Source organism: Physeter macrocephalus, chromosome 5 (genome assembly GCF_002837175.3).
Source record: "Physeter macrocephalus isolate SW-GA chromosome 5, ASM283717v5, whole genome shotgun sequence".
Classification (NCBI taxonomy): domain Eukaryota; kingdom Metazoa; phylum Chordata; class Mammalia; order Artiodactyla; family Physeteridae; genus Physeter; species Physeter macrocephalus.
In genome coordinates this window covers 98902100-98910369 of record NC_041218.1, presented here as the reverse complement: position 1 = coordinate 98910369, position 8270 = coordinate 98902100, and the positions used below count along the sequence as shown (strand labels likewise).

At 44.0% G+C, this 8270-nt stretch overlaps 1 pseudogene; it reads right to left on the bottom strand.

The window, feature by feature from the left end:
- The window catches only part of LOC102987754 (actin, muscle-like), a 36333-nt pseudogene extending 28366 nt beyond the window's left edge, over nucleotides 1-7967 (bottom strand).
- Nucleotides 7968-8270: the final 303 nt, after the last annotated feature.

Here is an 8270-nt window from a genome sequence, read left to right as displayed (position 1 = left end):
TGCAACAAAAAGAATAAAATGCCTAGGAATAAACCTACCTAGGGAGACAAAAGACCTGTACTCAGAAAACTATAAGACACTGATGAAAGAAATCAAAGATGACACAAACAGATGGAGAGGTACATACAATGTTCTTGGGTTGGAAAAATCAATACTGTGAAAATGACTATACTACCCAAGGCAGTCTACAGATTCAATGCAATCCCTATCAAATTACCAATGGCATTTTTTACAAAACTAGAGGAAAAAATCTTAAAATTTGTATGGAGACACAAAAGACCCCAAATAGCCAAAGCAATCTTGAGGGAAAAAAAAGGAGCTGGAGGAATCAGGCTCCAAGTTCAGACTATACTACAAAGCTACAGTAATCAAGACATCATGGTACTGGCACAAAAACAGCAATATAGATCAATGGAACCGGATAGAAAGCCCAAAGATATACCCACGTACCTATGGTCAACAGTCTATGACAAAGGAGGCAAGGATGTACAATGGAGAGAAGATAGTCTCTTCAATAAGTGGTGCTGGGAAAACTGGACAGCTACATGTAAAAGAATGACATTAGAACACTCCCTAACACCATACACAAGAATAAACTCCAAATGGAATAAAGACCTAAATGTAAGACCGGACACTACAAAACTCTTAGAGGAAAACATAGGAAGAACACTCTTTGACATAAATCACAGCAAGGTCTTTTTTGACCCACCTCCTAGAGTAATGGAAATAAAAACAAAAATAAATAAATGGGACCTAATGAAACTTAAAAGCTTTTGTACAGCAAGCGAAACTATAAACAAGATGAAAAGACAACCCTCAGAATGGGAGAAAATATTTGCAAACAAATTAATGGACAAAGGATTAATCTTCAAAATATATAAACAGCTCATGTAGCTCAATATTTAAAAATCCAACAACCCAATCAAAAAATGGGAAGAAGATCTAAATAGACATTTCTCCAAAGAAGACACACAGACAGCCAAGAGGCACATGAAAAGCTGCTTAACAACACTAACCATTAGAGAAATGCAAATGAAAACTACAATGAGGTATCACCTGACACTGGTTAGAATAGGAATCATCAGAAAATCTACAAACAACAAATGCTGGAGAGGGTGTGGAGAAAAGGGAACCCTCTTGCACTGTTGGTGGGAATGTAAATGGATACAGCCACTATGGAGAACGGTATGGAGGTTCCTTAAAAAACGAAAAATAGAATGACCATATGACCCAGCAATCCCACTACTGGGCATATACCCAGAGAAAACCATAATTCAAAAAGACACATGTACCCCAATGTTCATTACAGTACTATTTACAATAGCCAGGTCATGGAAGCAACCTCAATGCCCATTGACGGGCAAATGGATAAAGAAGATGTGGTACATATATACAATGGAATGTTACTCATCCATAAAAAGGAACGAAATTGGGTCATTTGTAGAGACGTGGATGGACCTAGAGACTGTCATACAGAGTGAAGTAAGTCAGAAAGAGAAAAATAAATATCATATATTAACGCATATAGGTGGAATCTAGAAAAATCGTATAGATGAACCTGTTTGCAAGGCAGAAATAGAGACACAGATGTAGAGAATAAACATATGGACACCAAGGGGGGAAAGCGGGAGCGGGGATGGTGGTCGTGTGATGAATTGGGAGATTGGGATTGACATATATACACTAATATGTATAAAACAGATAACTAATAAGAACCTGCTGTATGAAAAAATGAAATAAAATAAAATTCAAAAAATAAAAGGAAAATACATAACAAAGCGGGTGGTCCTAAGGGGTGTGAGGACAGAGGGGAGGTAGATGGCACAGTGTAAACAGAAGGTCAAGGAAACCCTTCCTGAAGGTTTGTTATTTCATTAACTGAGGGGGCAAGCTCAGGGAGCTGGGAGAGATCCCCTCGGTTGAGGGAACAGCATGTGAGATGAGAATGTGCCCGGCATGTTCTAGGAAGAACAAGGAGATTGGGGGCTGGGACCCAGTGAGCAGGATGAAGAGAGAGTGAGGCAGGAGCCGTAGGCCCAGGTATATAGAGCCTTGGAGGCCAAGTAAGGGGTCTGGATTTCATTCTGAGCAGGATGGAACCATTGGGGGATTGTGGGCAAAGATATAACAGGGATTTGTGACTGTTTGTGTCGTGTTCACGCTACATGCCAACGTTTAAAATAATGCCTGACACATGGAAGATATTTAGTCAATATTTATTGAATGAATGAATGATCAATTTGGGCTGCTCTGTAGAGACTAGATCGCAGATGGGCAAGAAATGCAGGAAACTGGTTAGGAGTCAAGTGCAAAAGTCAAGCAATCGTGGTAGCTCAGTTAGCGGTGGTGGTCCTGGATGGATTGGGTGAGGTGGAGGAAGAGTCATCTACTGAAAACTAGGTTTGGGTGAGAGAGAGAGAGAGAAATCAGGGGACTCAAAGGCATTTGGCCTGAGCAACTGGCAAAACCGAGCTGCCGCTTACAGAGATCACTGGAGGGGAAGCAGGTTTGGGGAGTGAAAATCCGGAGTTGTGTTTTGCACTATAAATTTAAGAATGCGTGGCATTCGCGGGGAGGTGCTGGTGGTGGCATATTCAAGTCGGGCATTCCGGGAATGAGTCAGGACTTGGGAAATAAACTGGGGATCCTCAGCGTGAAGGCAGTATTGAGACCGAAGGTGGGAATATATAGGTACGAAGAGACCTGAAAGCCAAGTCCCGCAGAATTCCATCACGTAGAGGTCAAAATTCAGTAGGTCAGTAGGGATAAAACTTCAGGGGCCATCGAGAACGCCTGAGAAAGAAAACCCAAAGAGGCAGCAGGAAAACTTGGAGAACGCAGTGTCCTAGAAGCCAGGGGCTCGAGAAAGAGGGAGTGGTTCTCGGTGTGAGATGCGGCTGAGATGGAGAACCGTCTTGTCCTCCACAGGGCAGACAGCACTGGTGACTTGTCATGGAAGAGTGGAAGGGATGGATGGGGACAGGAGCCTGGCTGGGGTGCTGCCGAGAAAGGCCGAGGGAGAGATGAGACAGGGGCACCAAGAGAGCCTCAAAGGAATGGACGGTGCTCTGGTCTCAGGCTGCGTGGCGGGTATTTGTTTTGCTTTGCTTCATAATCTACATGTGTGTTAAATGTGTTATTTGTCTAAATCAAACATTATACATTAAAATGTGTCTTAACAGCCTGAGATGGAGAGAGCGGAGAAGCCCCGTGTAGACCACTTTCTCGAGGCTTGTTCTAGAAGAGGAAACAGACCATCGATGATGGGGGGGTGGGTGGAGTCAGAGGAGTGATCTGGAAGGTGTAATATGTTAACAGTGCACTTGTGCGCCCAGTTTCCTTACCATTGTCCCCTGTAGCGGCAGGTGCTGTGCCTGGACTGACAGAGCAGACACGGAGGGCTGGGGGGAGGGGAGAGAATGCCAGCAAAACCCTCAAAACGATTTTTTTCCCTCAACTTCAAAAATCTCATTGCCACAAAAAAAAACTTGTGCTCCAAATAGAGGGAAACGTTTGTTAATTAAGTAGTTTTGAGTTTTGATGGCAAAGAGGCTTAGGAATAACAGTAAAGAAAAAGAGAAGTCCTTTTAAGGATAAAAATCTATTGATTGTATTCTGTAGTTTTTCGGCTGGTCAGTGTATTACAGGAAGGAAAATGACGAATAGCTCGTGGGTCCGTTAGCTTTGCTACTGACAGCAAGCGGTCTAATGTGTTTATTTCTAGTCTCCCCATCCTTTTCCCCCCTTAACCTGAATCTCTGAATTTCAATAACGTGTAGGACTGAGATTTCTGTTTCTGAAACTGCTGTGACTTTTAAACCCCGAAAGCAAAAGCAGGAAATGTTCGTACAAGTTAAATGGGTGTCGATTTAAGGACAAAGTGATCGAATTACAATCCGTGGCCGTGGATGTGAATTCTGGTCCTTTTTTTTTTTTTTTTCTTTCACACGCATGATATTTCCCTGACATCTGTGCAATACAAATAGATCTAGAAAGTGTGAAAGGGAAAATCTGCTCTACTAAATATATAAAAGGGACCCCGCATGAAGTCTCCATGATAACTTTCGTCATCATGGGCACAGATGGCGTCCTTTCCCAGCTCTCCCCACCTGCCCCCCCCTCCAATACCGGTTTAAGCTCCATCCACTGAATTCTCCCCAGATATTGCAATGCCATAGATGCCTGATAACACCAGAAGAGCCCGTCTGTACAATATATCCTCATTTTTCAGTCCTCCCGTGTGCTTCAAACTTGGGGCCAATAAATCAGGTGGGTTCTGAACTAATCCTGTGAACAGCGCACATCACTTGTTGCTATGGAATCCAGATGTTTTCTCCAGTGACCTGGGAGCTTTGTGGTCCTTGTGATATCTTGCCAAGAAGCAGCGGTATTATTGTCATCCCACACCGACTACTCATTTTCCCTACAGTGCCATGTTATAGAACGTGACAGCCACTTACCAATACCCACACATCCAAGTATTATGGAGTGAGACATCTAAAACATCTATCTCGTGCTTTGTTTCCTGAAGTGCTTAAGGAGGCTTTAAGACGGAAAGGCCCAGTGGTCAGAAAGTCTGTGAGGCACACACGACTACTATAAGCACGATTGGCCGACGAGCAGGTCTGCCTCTATCCCTCTTTGTATCTTCACTTGAGAAGCAAAGCTCATGAAGAAAGAAAAGGCTGCGACCAGGAGGAAAGCTATGAGGCTTCGACACCTGCATTTGGTGGGGCAGGGTGGGCAGTGCTACTAGAGGCGTATGTGTTATGGGTGGGACAGGAGGTCAGCGGAGTTAAGGAAGAACAAAACCAAGAAAGAGCAAAATGAGAAGCAGACAGAAATGGAAAGGGACGTTGCTGGATGAATCTCAGGGAACACTTTTGAATGCAAGGGTTAGTTACTCAGCTGGGAGACACACTCAACGACCAGAATAAAAATGCTTTACAGTAGCTCTTGGAACCTTTGACCATCAAACCCTAAAACTCTAAACGTTTGATCCAGGAGTTAAGAGATGGTGTGTTCTTCCACCACTGCTCTCCTCACTGGGATCAGGAACTGCCACAAACCTTTGCCTTTAATACAGCAAGTTTCACAAACAAGAAAGAATCACTATACTTATAAAGAAGAGTGTTAACAGAGAGCTCAAAGGGATTATTAGATAACACGAAGCTGACACATGTGGCCTTAAGTATGTCTACTCTATATACCGCAAAGTTAAATTCTCGTTGATACTTTTTGCTCTCCAACTGGCACAATTGCATAAACCAAGAAAAACAATCACAGAATCATGGCATTAATCCTTTGGGATTACCTGGTTCAACTCCCTACTGTTAAGGAAGAGGAAAGTAAACCTCAGAGAGGAAAAGTGTCTTGATAAACACCCCTCTGAATATATCACACCTTTTTCTCTTAAAGTCCATGAACAGCAAACATGCCCAGGACTGAATTTTAGAAATGGCACGTGGGCACTTAACTTCCTGGTTTCCTAACCATAACCTGTCCTGTTTTCTAAGATGGAAAGGAAGGAGGTGATGGGAGAGAAGCAGGGGTCTCTCTGATGGGAGATCCCATCAGGGTGGGCCGGCCAGCAACAAGGGTTGTCTATGGGCTAACTGCCGGCTTGTTTCAGAAGCTCAGCTGAAGGTGGTTAAATGTGATTTGAACAAACAATGGGTCCATCAGTGGCTTTCCCTGGATGACCCCATCATCCTAGCAAGCTCTGGGTGGCGGGACCAAGACGTGGAGAGAAGGAGGGCTGAGGGGTGCTCATCCCTTCCGGGTAAGTGCAGGTAAGAGGACAAAGTGCTTGGGCTGGACACATTTCCTTCTAAGGCTACACCAAGAACAGAGCAGTGGTCAGCTTGGGGTTTCTCCACTCTCTCTGTCTCAGCTCGATTTGTCAAAATGGACAATCCAGGTCTTAAAAAGTTTTTTTAAAATGCTTTTAGTTTAAAAAATAAAATAAAAATAAGTAAAAAAGAAAAGATTTAAAAAAATAAAAATAAAACAAAAAATAAAGAGCCCCAACCTGCAGGATCTGAACTTGCAGCCTACATGGCTGTTTACTGAGGGTGGGGCTGGAACCTCTCTCTGCCTGGATTTGAGGCCCGGCTCACTGGTTCCCTTCAGCGTCTTACCTAACCTCTCTGATTCGCCCATCTGATTCACGAAGGGAAGATTTCCCACCTACTTCCTGCCTAAACAAGTAGAGGACATTTTTCTGACCTGAAACCCACGCAGTCAATATTCCTGAGAACACTCCGTGCTCCGGGCAAAGTCTGAGGTGCCAGAGAGATGAGAGATGAATTTAACAATGCCCTTGTCCTCAAGAAGCTCACGCCAGGAGTGACACCAGGGGACCGTGCCCATTCACAACTCATGTAACTGCAGTATGACAGGTGATGCCTTAGCGGTGTGGATGAAAAGGCTGTGGGAAAACAAGACCGGAAGTGATACATTATGCTCGGCAGGTACTGTTATTCCAGGATGTTATTTTGTTCGTAACTTAAAAAAAAAAGAGCACCCTACTGGGGAAAGTTGTGTGGCTGAGCATATATATCATTAACCAAATACCCCAACTACCCCTAAATTGTAAAAATTGCTACAAGTACGTGAAAACACTTTGCTTGCCTGTTTAGAATAATTGTTGCCTTATCATTTTTATAGCAGCCAACCGTCCTAGCAAGTTTTATAAGCAACAGCAAATTCGATCAGGGAAAGTAAGTTGGACGCTCCTGACAATTGCTACGTAGGATTAAACAGCTACGCAGAGTCTTTCATTCAAAGCAGACAAACAAAATCAATGATTGGAATTAAGCTACATTCTCGATTATCCACAAAAGATGGGGCAGGAATCGATAATGAAGCCACAATAAGGAGGAAATCTGTTATCCAATGAAGTCAACATTCTTCTCTGTCCCCCCAGTCCCCATTAAATCTCTTGATACAGTGGAAAGAAAAATGACCTGTTTGAATTGTTGGCTAATTGCGTTTATGGGAAAAATGCAGCCGCTGGGGTTAAAAACATGCAGGTGTAAAAATAAACCATAAATTCTATAATCAGTCCATGGTTCGCTCGTACAGTTTTGGGCTATAGTTAGCCTTGCTAAATTGGGTGACTCTTCTTACCTCTCTACCATTATCATACAATGCTGGAACTGGAAGGAACCACAGAAATCAGCTAGTCCAACTTAGGTTACAGATAAGGAAGGGGACAACAGGCTTGCCCTCCCATGGTCACGTCTGGCCTTTTAGCATTTCCTATATTAACAGTCATATCTGATGCAAGTACCGTAGAAGGTAAAACTCACAACGATCTTTGAAAACACCCATCCTTAAAAGCCAGAAGTGTAAAAGGAACCAGGTGATGCCCTGTGCACACATCTCAGCGGCTGCAGTCCCTCAATACCGACGCATTGATAGGCTGTTCCGGCTTGGGATGCGGTCTCCTTACCCAGTCAGTAATGTCACAGTCCGAACAAACTTAGGTGATTCGCCTTCATGAAGTAAGTACCCCAGACAAAAACAGCTGGCATTCCACAAAGCTGCCAATTTGCACTAGCCCAGGGTCCCAGAATTAGTCAGAACACATGGTTTATTAAGCAAAACACTCCGAAGGCCAGCACGCCTGTAGGTCTAGGAATTAAAATAGTGCTTTGTTGTCTCAATGCCACACTCCAGAGGAGGGAGCAAACAGCAGGGGGCAACAGGAAATTCTACCACACTCTATCTCTCTACCAAACAGACACACACATCATCCCAGGGTAGACATGTGGACTCTAATCCCTTCTTAGTGGAAAACACACATTTTCAAAATGAATCCCCGATCTAGGATGAATTACCGTAGGAGCCACAGCCGGAGCCAGTCCGCTGATGAGAAACGCAGATCTGGCCACCTGCTTTGAGATGGCTCGGACCACGACACTGCCGGGGTCTTTAAAGGCTGGCCTTTTCGGGTAGGGCATCTGCCCTCCTAAATCGCGTTTAAATTCCAGGAAAAGAGAGACGATGCCTCCCTTGGTCTTGGAACTACGCTGCTCTTCCTGTATCCATTTCTGCTGAACACAGCTTTACCTCTTCAAAGAGAACAAAAAATAAAAACAAGAGGAGAATCGCACCACTGCAGACCCCAAGAGAAGTAGGCAGAAAACTACAGCAACGTCAAATAATATCTTCAGCAACTAGGAAAATCCCCACATGCTAGCTGGTGTCAGCCCAATGCAGACGGGGGCACGCTGTGCCCGGAACCACAAGAAGCCGGGCAGCTC